At 41.9% G+C, this 14768-nt stretch overlaps 1 protein-coding gene across 2 annotated transcripts in view; it reads right to left on the reverse strand.

Annotated features, from left to right (window-relative positions):
* Window positions 1-14768, reverse strand: part of FREM2 (FRAS1 related extracellular matrix 2) — a 182338-nt gene that overhangs the window by 54799 nt on the left and 112771 nt on the right. The gene's annotated exons all lie outside the window — the stretch shown is intronic.

Here is a 14768-nt window from a genome sequence, read left to right on the forward strand (position 1 = left end):
ATGAGCGGCACCAGGAGGCTAGAGTTCAATTCCCTGATATACCTCTATGATCATGAGAAGTCTCTCTGTCCCTCAATATTCCATCTGTAAAATGGGGCTGACAACATTTCCCTACTTTCCAGAGGTACTGCGATGATGAAAACAAGGTGGTAAGGTGGTTAAACAAGTTAAAGTAAGTATGGTATGCAGGCAGAAACAATATTGTAGAAAAATATACCACATGGCCTTGTCCCCTCAATGTCTGCAAAACAGCAGCTACAGCTGACCTCACAAGACAAATCTACAAATCTTGTATAAAACTTTATGCCTTTCACCAAGGCTAGTGATAAGATATAGGTGCAACTCTTTCCTTTTAATTGATCGACATATGTTCATGCTTTTGATGAGGCCTTCCTGGTAAGCAATTTTCCCCTTTGTTTCAGTTACAGCATATTTGATTTACATGCTGTGTTCTTTATGCTGCATAAATTTGTGGTGCTATACAAGTAAATAAAATTCATTATCATTCATCGTAGACACTTTAATTAGCACTTTAATTAGATCTAATGCTCTTACAGATTTTCCCTTCCACTCTGTTTTAGCTTAGTAGGATTATATTTTTACTGGCAAATGTTGGCCAACATCCATTTTACTGCATACACGTAAACTGATGAAAACATATTCCCATCAATAATTACAACTTATAGCTAAGCAAAGCAAGAAAAATGTTGTTGAGAACGTCTTAGATTTTTATTTAAGAATTTTGACTTTGTATATTTTGACATGTGATGTTGACATTTAGTATTTTAATGATTACAGGAGTTTTAATTTTTTGAATCTCAACATCTATTGTCGTTAAATAATTGCTTGCCTGATCCCACCCATAATTTCTTGACACTAGAAATTTAAATAGATAAAAATTTAAAAAAACATTTAAAATAAATATGCTATTATCCATCAAAATTATTAAAAAAGTAAAAATTAAACTCTGCCTAAAATCTTGCAGAATTTAAAATTGACATTTTGGGGGCTAAAAGAAAAACTAGTAGATACGGTGAGCCCTTTCTTAAGCCATCTCAAAATGTGGTGGGGAGGCAATCCACCCAGAGTACCCATAATTTCAAACTGGGTCTGGATGGACCAACAGTTTGACCTGGTATGGCTACTCTTATGTTCTTATGAGTACTTCCATCTCTATTTAGCAGTGCTCTTAACCCCACACTAACATGTGATAAAGTCCATCTGAAGTAAAATGGGACTTAGTGGTTTGATGTACTGGTATAAGGTTATTCTCAGGATTAAAGTTAAGCACCCTTCTTAAGTGTCTTGCTGACTGGGCCATTGGAAACAGGTACTTGATCTTCCAAGTAAAAGACAATATCCATTTAAAAATACAATATTGTTTCAGCCCATCTGAATTACAACGAGTGTACACACATTTTATTTATTTATTTTTATAGTAACTCCTTCTCCTGGGGGAATTCTGCTCCACTGAGTACACAGAATTCATGTTCCCTACAGACTTCTTTGCTTCCATGAAAAATGATGGGGAAGCAAAAGGAAGCTGTACTGGTGGTGTAGGAGTGGGGGAAAGGGGCTGGGGACGTACATTTGGCATAGCTGAAGGGACTGGCTCCCAACATCCGAGAGGCATGAGGGCATGCCAGGTCATGTGCTGCTGCCTCTCTCCCTTTATGGAAGCTTACAGCTGCCTGGCTGAAGGAGGGTGCTACTTGGATACCACCTCCTGTGTCCTAGTGACAATCAAGTCCCCCTTTCAGTCTCCTGGGAGCCATCCTGTTTTCTGTACAACAGTGAGTTCCTGCACTGGGGCAGGGCAAAAGGGCAGGATGGGGTGGGAGAAATGGGGAAAGAGGAATGGGGTGAAGGGTGGGGAATGAAGAGGGTGGGATAGGGCAGGGGGTGGGGGGAGAGGGTTGGGCACCGGAGAAAAGAATGAGAGGGGACGGTGGGGAAGGGATATAGCAGGGCAGTAGAAAGGGTAAATGGGAGCCCAGCATGAGGTATGCCCTCAACAGAAGGGTAGTTGAGGCTCTCCTGTTAAGCAGACTCATCAAACCCCCACTCCAGTGAACCCCACTCCCTGCACCTGAATCACCCTGATGGGCCCCTCATGTGACCCCCTCATTCGGATGAGCTCCAATCAGCTGCACCTGGACCCCCTGCAGAGTCCCAGAACTCCCCAACGATCCCTGTGCATCCAGATCCCTCACTTAGCCACCTGCACCCGACTGCCCCACACAGAATGCACTTACTCCACATCTGAGTACCATGCTCACTGAGCCCCTCTATGATTACATCCGGGTAGGCTGAGACTGCTGGTCCCTAACCGGTGAGTCTGGCTCAAAGGGGCAGGGCTCCAGTATGTTTCTGGAGCAAGCCAGCCCTTGAGCCGTGTTAGGGTCAGGTACAGCCTCACTGTGGAGTCCCTGTCTTGAGATGGAAGGGGCCACAGAGTGATTTCCCTGTGCTTCCCAATTCCATGCTGTATCTATTAACAAATACAATTTGCAGAATTTTAAAATATGGTGGGCACAATTTTCATTTTTTGGTGCAGAATTTCCTGAGGAATAAAGTCCCTACGCACCTTCTCAATTTGGGTCTGTGCAGTGTCAGAGAACAGTATCTGCCTTGAAGAGTTTAGAATCTAATTTAAAACCAGATGCAGTATTATGCATAAAGAGAGCAGGAAGGAGCATAAGAGACACAGAAACAACACACGTTTTCTTAGAAATTATTAAAACTACAGCTTACAATGCTGCATACCACTCCTTATCTCAAGGGTAACAACCACAAGAATAAAACCTCGCTGAACATCAGTAAGGATGTGTCTAAACTACAGGGTTTTGTCGACAAAAGTGGCCTTTTGTCAACAAAACTGTACCTGGTCTACACTACTGACGAGTTCTGTCGACATAATGTCGACAGAACTCAACAGTTTTGTTGACAGCAGTAAACCTCATTCTACGAGGAATAATGCCTTTTGTCGAAAGAGCTCTATCAACAGAAGGTATTATTGCATCTACGCTGTCCTTTGTGTCTACACTGTCATGTAGACAAAGCGGCTTGCTTTGTCGACAGAACTGGATGTAGTCTAGACGCTCTTTGTCGACAGAAGCTTTGTCGACAGTATCTGTCAACACAGCGTCTGTCGACAAAAGCCTGTAGCCTAGACATACCCTAAGAGAACAGTGCTCTTTTTTTCAGCAAGCATAATAAAGCATTTAAAAAACTCTATACGGTAAAATTTACATTAATGGAAAACTGCATTATAAGTGTTAATTTACATACTTTGGGCCAGCGGGAGATAAATCTGCACATCACACATCTCATTCCCTTCCTGCACTTTCAACTCTAGTTACCAGTGGGTATGAGTGTGTGTGTACAGATGAACATGTTATCTTATTAACCTTATTCATAGCTGGACCTTGTTCACTAGCCAATAAATTCCTTGCATTTCTCACTTCAGTACAAGCAGACAAAGGTGAAGATAGATAACGGGACTGTAAATAAGGTTAAAATGAAAATTTCAGTTATCCAGACCAGATCGGAACATGATGCAGTTTTGTGAACTGCTTTGTGAAAGGTTCTCCCACTAAGTATGGGGAGAAAACCCTCAATTTGATTTTCCACGATTAACATTTAGACTGAAATCAATCATATTTCACATTCCAAACTCCTGAGTACTGTCCTTATTTTAGCATTTAAACCCCACAAGATTACAAGAAAGAACAGCAAAAAATGGAGGAGGAGGCAAGTTATCTCTTTTAATAGTGATAGATTTATCTGTATTTTTCCTCTTTTTTTCAGAGAGCAAATTAACAATGAAAAATGCTTTGTACCTACATACACTGCACTGCTAAGGGCTGAGGACCCTATGCTACCTCTAAGGAGAAATCTTGTGTCCCTAATAAGCACTACTAATGATTTTGTGACCTTGGACAAATCACTTCATCTCTGTGCATCAGTTTCAGGATAACACGCCTTACCTTCCACAGTCGTTAGAATATATAAAGTCCTATACACATACATTTTCATGTACTATTAACATTAGAGGCTGTCCTAGTAAAAGCCAATTGACATCAATTTTTCATGATTTGCCTCGTGGAATTATTTCACAATAGCAAGACCAGCAGATCCGTCTGCAAAGTGTCACAGAACAGCAGTACATTACCATTAGATTTTAATGACCACCTAAGGAGGAACAAACAACTCCATATTCTAAATGCAATACTGTGCTAGTCTATACAAGACATTTGAGATCAAACCCCGAATTTAAACTTCACTTCCCTGAACGCAAAGAAGAGAACAAAGTCAATTCACAGGCAAAAACCCATGGTGTTAAGGAATTCTTGATGCATGATTAGATGTCACATTAATTTATGTCTTCCCAACCAGAGGAGAATTTTGACAACATGTGATATGTGTACAAGGAGTGTTGAGGTTACAAGAAGGGGAAAAAAACCCCTAAGACTCTAACGGCAGGCAAGCAGATGAAAGTCAGACCCATTAAATTTCATGACCTAATCAAGTTTTCCTCAGGGTATATATATGTTGGAAAAATATATGGCTGCTAGTACAGGGTGCTGTGTATACTGAAGCGCAAAAATGTTAATGACTGTCAATACAGAAGAGTCATTGGGCCAGAGCATGATAATGACTCTGTTGCTTATAGCAGTGGCTGAGAGGTGTGATACCCATGATTCAGGCCACCTGCTCCAATGGTTTTTTAAAATAATTTATGTACAGTGGAACTGCTTCAACCGGAGAGACAGAGGAAGCCCCCATCACAATATCCCACAGCTCAGTGGCTAAAGCCAGATCTACATAGGTGGAGAAAATCGATGCAAGATACACAACTTCAGCTATATGAATTGTATATTTGGAGTCTCCATATCTTGCACCGATTTTCTGGGGTGACCCCTCAGCAAGAGGCCAATAGGAGAAAATTCCCTTACTTCTTGTGATAGTGAGGTGTACTGGCACCAATGGGAGCGCCCCCAGAGTTCAATTTAGTGGGTCTTTACTAGACCTGTTAAATTGAACCTTGGAAGATCGATTGCCAGAGCATCAGTCCTCTGGCAATGGTGATGTGGTCTAAGGAATTCACTTTAGAGGTGTTGTTCCCTGTTCAAATCCCTTCTGTCCCTTGAGCGAGGGGAGTCTTGAAGCAAAGCTTTCCCACATTTGAGGTGAGTAGTCTAAACTTCCCACTGGCTGTAAGTTGTATAACCTTATAGGGGCCTGATCCAGCAGGCACACTCTGAGTATGCTTACCGGATTGGGACCGGCAGGCTAGTTAGATGGATTTGTCTCAGTTATTGGATCCTTAGCCTGGTGTGGAGCTGCAGTGTGCATGCAGAGAGGCAGAAACACAGATGCTGAGGGAACTTCTACTGCAAAAACAGAGATGCTGAGCCTTTTTAGGTGCCTACAGGGCACTGTGTCTGCTGAGTAGGAGCCTAGTTCTGGGATTTAGGTTCCTACCACCTTTTGTGAATCTAGTCCTTAGTGTTTTTCACAACAGCAGAAGACACTGTGCCACTAATCATAATGGAATGAAACTTCGGGGGTAGCCGAGTTAGTCTGTATAGGTAAATTGAAAAAACAATCAATAGTCCGGTAGCACTTTATAGACTAATAAAACATGTAGATGGTGTCATGAGCTTTTGTTGGCACAGCCCACTTCTTCAGATGACCGGAGCGTTCATGGATTGATCATCTTTAGGAACTGTTCAAAACCGGAGTGAGCCATGTTCATCTGCAGTGTGACTCCACTTCCTAACAAGGAGAGACACCTAGGATGACTTTGGCCCACTTGGCTTGAAAAAAGAAACACAGCACCTAGAACTGCAACAGATTATTCCACCATCAGGGTCACTACATTTATAATATTTATTCATTTCTTTCTGCTTTGGGAAATCTATAGGACAAAAAAATATTCTCTCTTTCCTCAGCTGGAGTTGCTCCTGGTGGTAAGTTAGTTGGCGATTTTACACATTTTGAGACATGAATCTACAACAGAAGACACATTTTTCATGGTTACTCATCCTAGGAACCAAATACTTACTAATGTTTTGTAGTTAATTTCCTGTAAGTCCTTTTAGGAATTCCCCAGGGGAAGCCACAAAGCCAAGTTACAAACAGGGAGGCATTGTGTTTCACACGCTATGGTTGGAAAACATGCTGCCCCATGATTGGGGCTCACTTATGGTAGATCTTTAATCTAGTAATCAGGCTGAATAGAGAGCATTGCACATTTAATGACTTCTCTTTCAGAAATAAGGGAAAGCCTTTCATGTTGCAAACACAGATTGAAGACTGCAGATTTTGCTGGCATACAGTTAGAGTAATTAGAGGTGAGTGGATGGGAATTTAATTCCCAATGGCCTCTGATAAGGAAATTAAATCTGTGTTTTGTTCTTGTATCCAGCAGAATGGAAAGTATATATTAATTAGAACATTAACCAGCACTCAAGCAGAATAATCAAACTTCTGAAGCTGTCAAAAGCACATCTACACTTAATAATATCTTCTAAAGGCAACAGATATAAAAAGAAATAAATGCAAATACTAATCTTAATGAAGCTTTCTGCCTCTAAAACAACATACCAGATACATTAGAGAGACAAAATATGACCAACCACAATGGGCAATGAAAAAAAAAAGCTCTAGTTTTTGCAAAATGTGTGCCATGCTTTGCCTGATTCTTGGCTGGCAATGCATAGATGATGCACTAGCTAGGAAGAGGACATCTTTACTTTTGGATCTCAGGAAAAGACTGTACTGCTAGCAATAAACTGAGCAGACTTGTTATGAAAACAACTCACACACAAACATGGAATCCTATTAGATTTTTTACAGTAACTTGTCTAACTATCTTGAAGCAAAAGGGTGGTTTACCTTTATTATTATTTTTATTGTGGTACCACCTTGGAGACCCAGTCATGGACCAGGTCTCTATCGGGTTAGGCCCTGTACAAACACAGGACAAAAAGCGGTCCCTGTCCCAAAGAGCTAAAAATCTAAGGGCTTGTCTTCACTACATGGTGGATCAATGCTGCAATGATCAATCCACTAACAGTTGATTTATCGTTTTTGCTTAGATGCTACAAATTGCATTTGAGCACTCTCCCACCAACTTTGGTACTTCACCAGGACAAGAAGAGTAGCTGGAGTTGACTATAGAGTACTTATTGCACAGAAGACAACATGGTAAGTACATCGACTTCAGCTATGCTATTTATGTAGCTGAAGCTGGGTAGGTTAGATCAACATGGGGAGGGGGGTGGATTAGTGTAGACAAGGCCTAATGCTTTGAGGTCATGGTAGCCTGCATGCCAGATCCCATATACACTTACAGAAAATGCTCAGGAGATTTCAAATATTAGTAAAAAGAATCATCTAGTGTCTGCAGCAAGGAACGACTTGCCAAATGTTTCATCATCCTGGGCGTGCTGCTTGATGATGTAGTACAGCCTGAAGGTGTGCCCAGATGACCACATTGCTATCCTGCAGATGTTCTGGATCAGAACGAAGAGGTCTGGGCTCTGGTGGAATAGGCAGACAGTGGAAGGGATGGCACCTTCTTTAAATCGTAACGTGATTCAACGGGAGCATTGCTGAGAGGAGATAGACAGGCCCTTCATCCTCTCAGTGAGAGCAATAAAGAATTGTGGCAACTTCCTAAATGAGTTAGTTCTGTCTATATAAAATGCAAGATCATGCCAAATATCCAGGCAGTGCAGACCCTGCTTCCTATCAGTAGTTTGGGGCTTCCGGTAGAAAACAGGTTGGAATATAGTCTGGTTGACATGAAAAGGGGAGACAACTTTGGGTAGAAAAGTCGGAGCTGTACTTTATAAAAAACTGTACTTTATAAAAAACAGCATAAAGGGGTTTTGAAGTGAGGCCCACAATATAAGAACTAAGGGTTACCAAATGAAATTAATAGGCAGTAGGTTTAAAACAAACAAAAGGAAGTTTTTCCTCACTCAGCGCACAATCAACCTGTGGAACTCCTTGCCAGAGGATGCAGTGAAGGCTAGAATGTTAACAGGGTTCAAAAATGAGCTAGATAGATTCATGGAAGTTAGGTTCATTGATGGCTACTAGCCAGGATGGGTAGGAATGGTATCCCTAGCCACTGTTTCTCTGGAAGTGAGTGACAGGGGAAGGATTACCTGGAGATTACCTGTTGTGATTCTGCCCTCCGGGGCATCTGGTATTGGCCACTATTGGCAGACAGGATACTGGGCTAGATGGACCTTTGGTCTGACCCAGTATGGCCATTCTTAAGTCTTACTTACTTTGGTTCAAGCATGAGGCCCATGCTTCAGGCTCTTTCTTCTCCTACAGCGTGTACGTCTGGTGAGGGAGGAGGGAAAAGGCAGGGATCGAAGAGAAGAGAATTCAAGAAACCCTCCATGTCCCTGCACCTGTCATAGGCATCAGTCAACTATTCTAGTCCTTCTTGGCACTTGACATAGCACTAGCAAAGGAATCAGGGAGAGGGCAGGGCATCAGCCTCACCTCCTCTCTGCCCTTTCCATACTACAGAGAGGAGTGGAAGTAGCATGCTGAGGAACACACAGTACCATTGTAAACACTTGCATCTGTTCTCCCCAAGCATTCTAGCACCATTGGCTCTGGCTAACAGCTACCCTGACACACATAATGAGATGGTAATTAGATCTTTAGAGGAACTATTCATATTCCATGAGACTAAGTCTCATTAGAACTCCAATAAAGCAAAACATAACCTTCCACAAAGTTCTGTTTTGAAAGACACAAGCTGTGTTTTGTGTGAAAAACAAAATATCTCTACAATCTTATTGGAAGACTTTGAAAAGCAGTAGGGAAAATATCATAATATGTGAAAAAGCAAGTTTGTGATACACTGACATGATCTCTGGTAATGAAATAAGATGCTTCAGATATGTGCACTGGGGGAACCTGTTATAAATATAGGTTGAACTTCTCTAACCTGGCACTCTGGTCCGTCAACCTCCAAGGTTCAGCATGATCAGTTAGCAGGATGTCTGCTTATTGTGGGCGTGGCCAAGCCTTCCATTTTCCCATAAAGTTTGTTTACAGCCACCAGTCGTGGCTCTTAGTGTTCTATGCTGTTATTTAGCTCTAATTTACCCCTAAATGTCTTCGAAGAGCCCAGTAAGCAGTGGAACTATTGGTAAAGCTACTAGATAATATTGACCTCCCCATGGTTCAGAAAAGTTTCTGGTTCAGCACCGATTAGGTCCCCAGGGTGCCGGACTGGAGAAGCTCAACCTGTACTTACAACTCATCACTATGGACAAAACTACAGAAAAAGTTTGCCAATTCTATAGATGATAAGATGGCCACAATAATAAAGCATGTTAAGCAATGGATAGTCAATGTCCAGAACTGTACTAATAGCATTCAATCATCTGAAGCCCACGTTTCAGATGCCAATGATCAATAAAATGACAGACTATCAACATACTTAGTTGCAAGATGGAAAATTATAGAGAATATTGCCCTGCAGAAATGTTTATTAACTAGACCCAAGGAATTCTGAAGATGTCCTCGAAAAAGAACAAGCTGAAATATGGACAGAGTCCACCATATATTTAGGACTGTACCTAATGGCAGAGAACTCTTAGCATGGCATATACCTCACTGAACTTTCCAATATCACAGTGATCCATCAGCCCTACAAATAACATCACATAGCAGAACTACCACACAGTTTTATCTCGTGACCACTTTAGTTAGAGGCATAGAGTCTATATGGGTCTGCTCAAATCTCCTGGTATGTGGTTGTGAGTATTTCTGTATTTGGTGTAAGGGTAACAGAATTAATTTGGAGTACCCAGAAGCATCTATTCAAAATCTATCTCTGGAAGGGACCAATTCTAAAAAGTTATTGCTATATATAAAATCATTGATAAGAAAAAACACTATCTACATATAAAATCACTGACAGTAACAGCTGCTGTAAGAAAGGCAAATTCCAACTCTATGATACCCTTCAGTGTGAGATATGATGTTAATATATTGCTGCAATAGGCAGCCAACAGTAACTTCCTAAATTATCAACTCTTCCTTTATACATGGGGCATTTTTAGTCTGCTTCACTCATGGGGAAGATGGGTAATACTTCTAATAATAAAATGTTAGTGAAGAACCCTGGAGAAGTGCTTGTGTGATAAATTGGCAACCTTCCATTTTTTTCACTGGTCAGTTTAGCCATCTGACAAAGAGTGGGAAAAAGAGTAGGGGCTATGTAGATATTTTGCATACAAAATGGATACATGAAGCATGTAGGACATCATCTATCTGAAAGGAACTAACTGCTGGAAAACAGCATAAAATAAAGGCTTTGGAATGGCACATCCAGTGGAAAATTAAAAACAACAGCATTCTAAAACTGTAGAGGCTATGTCTACACTGGCAGCTTCTTGCGCAAGAACTCTTTTGTAGAAAAGTTCTTGTGCAAAAACTCTTCCACAAGAGAGCGTCTATACTGGCATGTGCTTTTGCGCAAGAAATGTGCTTTTGCGCAAGAGCATCCATGCCAGTGTAGATGCTCTCTTCCTCAAGAAAGCTCTGATGCACATTTTAACCATAGGGGCTTCTTGCGCAATAAATTCATGTTGCCTGTCTACACTGGCCTCTTCTGGAAGAGTTCTCGCGCAAGAAGCCCTGATTTTCTACAGTACAACGTCAGTTTACTTGCGCAAGAACGCGTGGCCCGTGTAGACAGGCGGCATGTTTTTGTGCAAGGGCGGCAGTTTTTGCCCAAGAACGTGCCAGTGTAGACACAGCCTAGCTGTATTAGAGGAAGAAAGTCATACCTGTTTCTGCCTTACGCTCCCTCCAGACAGATGGCACTAACTCTTATGCTATTCACAATCATCTTAATGTTGAGCTGTCTGCCCCTGGTGTTTGAAATGGCACTAGAGGTTGAATAGATGGATATTACTCAGCTCCCATGTACTTATCACTGTTTCATTCAGTTTGAGGTTGTGGCATACCACCTTCCCGAGGGAGTAAAGGACCTGTTTTGATGGACTGTCCCTGGATGGGATAAGATGATTTTTTCCTTGACTAACCGCTTTATTGATTGTTTGAGAAGATGTTATGATAATTTTTTATCCTCCAATATCGATCCCATCAATCTCTCCTCTGGCTTAATCCTCAAAGGTACTAATGTTTACAAATACTGTTGGGGTAGCTTGGTGCTACCACCTATGAGAAAGACCTAAATCTTTTCTATTTTTGTGAAGACTAGTGGGAAAGGGACTGACTACATTGTTAATCTCCACCGAGATAGTGCTTCTTTATGGGGACAAGGGAAGCATTATGGAAAATGACTGTCAGAAAGCAGTACTGTAGAAAGGAATCAGGGATCATAGTAGACCACAAGCTAAATATGAGTCAAAAAGCAAACATCATGCAAGGATGCATTAGCAGGAGTGTTGTAAGCAAGACATGAGAATTCTTCTATTCTGAACAGATTAGGCCTCAACTAGGGTGTGTTTAGACTACAGGGTTTTGTCGACAAAAGTGGACTTTTATCGACAAAACTATAACCTGCGTCTACACTACAGCCAAGTTCTCTCAACAGAACTCAGCAGTTTTGTTGACGGCGGTAAACCTCATTCTACGAGGAATAACACCTTTTGTTGACAAAGTTCTGTCGACAGAAGGCATTATTGCATCTACACTGTCCTTTGAGAATACACTCTCATGGCGACAAAGCAACTTGCTTTGTCGACAGAACTGGATGTAGTCCTAAACGCTCTTTGTCGACAAAAGCTTTGTAGTCTAGACGTACCCACTAGGTCCAGCTCCAGGCACCACATTTCAGGAAAGATGTGGACAAATTGGAAAAAGTCCAGAAAAGAGTAATAAAATGGTCTAGAAAGCTATGAGGGAAGACTGAAAGGATTAGATCTGTTTAGTCTGGAAAAGAAAAGACTTGAAAGGGGATGTGATAACAGGACTGGTATTGGCATGGAATATTCACTAGGTGCACCAGCTGATCTCCTCTTAGCCATGTATGAAGACATGTTGACAGCAAAGATTCTTTTCATGGCCAGCAGCCTTTGATATCATTGATAGTAAGATGTCATTGAACTGTTGTCAAACCCTAATGAGGATGGAGTCATTTCAGTAGCTTTCATAAGCACTAAAATAACTGAAACTAACAAACAAAAGTAAAAGAATGACTGATAAAGAAGCAAATTCTGATTGCCTTACAAACTGTGTAACTTCACAGAAGTCAATAGCATTCGATAGGAGCATAGAATGTGACACAGTCTATATTTTTATAGCATCTTAACTGAAAGACTGTATATGACAATGATATGGCTATCTAAAGAATTTTCAGATGAAAAGGTGGCTTGGACTTATTCTAAAAGTTCATTATGCATTTGAAAAGAGCCAACAATATTGAAAAGGGGGCTTCTGAATAGGAACTGTAGGTATATTTCCTTCTGGTTATGATGTTGGGAGTTTGAAGTGAGTAGTTCATCCCAGAAAATAGTGGGCTGATTTTTCTAAACAGTGACTTCCTGATTGCACATGGCAAGTGTATTTGCATACCCATAACAGTACCTGAATGCACAAATTAGTAGTGAAATTACTTGGGGCATTTTTGCATTCACATAATATAGGGCTGATTTTCTCTCTTTGCAAATGAATTATTTGAATGAGGCACTAGAATAAGGGTGGAAGGCTCAACTTCCAATTAATGCGAATTGGCATAACTCCACTGAAATCAATGAGGCTATGCTAAAGTATATCAGCTGATGATCTGGTCTAGAATATTGTATTGAAATTTAGTTATTTAATATTTAATAAGGCAAGGGCAAAGTATTGCACTTGTGAAGGCAAATTCAAATCCAGGGGTGGGGAACCTCAAGCCCAGGGGCCGGATGTGGCCTCCCACTTGCCTGGATCTGCCCTCGAGGCTCATCCCCCTCCTGTATTGAGGAGCCTGTGCTGGTGCTCCAGCCCCGCCGCTATCCCACCATGGGGCTCAAGCACATAAAATCTCCTAGGCTGCCCTCCCTCCCCCCAGGCTCTGGTGTGTGAGGGGAATATGAGTGTCTTTCTGCTTCTCAGTCAGGCCCCACATCAGTGAGGGATTTGTGTGTGTGGCCCCTGACTGATTTTGTGTGGCTCCCAACCCCAAAAAGGTTCCCCACCTCTGCTCAAATCCATCTCTACAAAGCGAGAAATAACTGGTGAGACAGTAGTATCACCGAAAAAAATCTGGGAGGGTTACAGTAGATCACAAAGTGAATATGAATCAAAGATGTGATGCAGTTGCCAAAAATAGCTAATATTTGGGGATGTATTAATAGGTGCACTGTATGTAAGATCTGAAAAGTGAGTGTTCCATTCTGCTTGGCACTGGTAAGGCCTCAGCTGGAGTACTGTATCCAGTTTTGAGCACCTCACTTTAAGAAAGATGTGGACAAACTGTAAAGAGTCCAGAGAAGAGCAAGAAAAAAATAAAAATTTAGAAAATGTGACGTATGAGAAAAGGTAAAAAATCTGGGCATGTTTGGTCTTGAGAAAATAAAATTGAGGGGAGGGACCTAATAACAGCCTTCAATTATATTAAAGCACTGTTACAAAGAGAGTGGGGATCAACTGCTCTTTGTGTCTACTCAAGGCTGGGCAAAGAGATTTAATCTGCAGCAAGAGAAGTGTACGTGAGATATGAGGAAAAACTTCGCAGATAAGGATAGTTAAGTACTGGAATAAGTTACCAAGGCTGTGGTTTCATCAGTGGAGATCTAGGTTTACTTGGTTCTGCATCAGCATTTCTATGATTCTGTGATAGAGTTTTTCATGCCCATACTTAATGCAAAGCTTGTACTCAGGGTCAGATACTGCACTGTGGATTTTCTGCCTCATTTCAGGTTATTAATGGAAGATGTCGGCAAGGACTGCTCTGGCCTGCTAAAGAATCACGTTCGCTATTTTAATAATCAGAAAAAAGTGGACAAATAGCTGGTGGCTCATGAATACTGTCTGCTTACTCTAGGGATATGTACATAGAATCGTATGTAAGCGGGGGAATGGTCCCGCTCTTGTGGGGAACTTTCCTGGCTTCTATACACCCCGGTGAAATGAACCAGCGAAAGGATCTGAGTCCCCGCTCCCACTTCCTTTACCCCACGGCTCCCTGATCCTGAGGGCTCCCCCTCCACTCTCCTGAGTAGCAGACCCTTGAAACCCCAACAAGGCTGGGCCCAGGTTTCCTGGGGCTTAATCCCTGACCTTGTAATCACTAGGGGCAGGAGTTAGGGTGTCCCCACTCCGAGGTGCTCTCTTTACACTGCAGGCCTTCTTGGCCCAGTGATCACTTCATAAGGTTCAAAGCAAATACAATTTATTAAACATCAACTGATTAAAGAGAATAGAATAAGAAACAATGAGAATGGTTAAATGAGAACACACAGCCCTGCTCTGTAGCACAGGGACATCAACACAGCAGTCTGCAGAGTGTAAGGACAGTTCACAGTCTCTTCCTTAGAAGCCCTGGAAGTGCTGCAAGGGGCTGCAGGCTGGACACACTTGCACTGGCAGTGACCACACAGCCTCAGTCTCTAAGTGGCCAGACCCCTCTCCCAGTCCAGAGCCTTTCCCCACACTTTGCAGGTCCCAGTAGCTCACCACATCCGGCTGCAGGCTGTGCTGCTTGGCCAGTTCCAGCTCCTTGTGTTGTTTCTCTGTTCCTTTTGGCTTTCTGAGCACTGCCAGTCTGC

The sequence above is a fragment of the Pelodiscus sinensis genome, chromosome 1, assembly GCF_049634645.1.
Source record: "Pelodiscus sinensis isolate JC-2024 chromosome 1, ASM4963464v1, whole genome shotgun sequence".
NCBI classification, from domain to species: Eukaryota; Metazoa; Chordata; order Testudines; family Trionychidae; genus Pelodiscus; species Pelodiscus sinensis.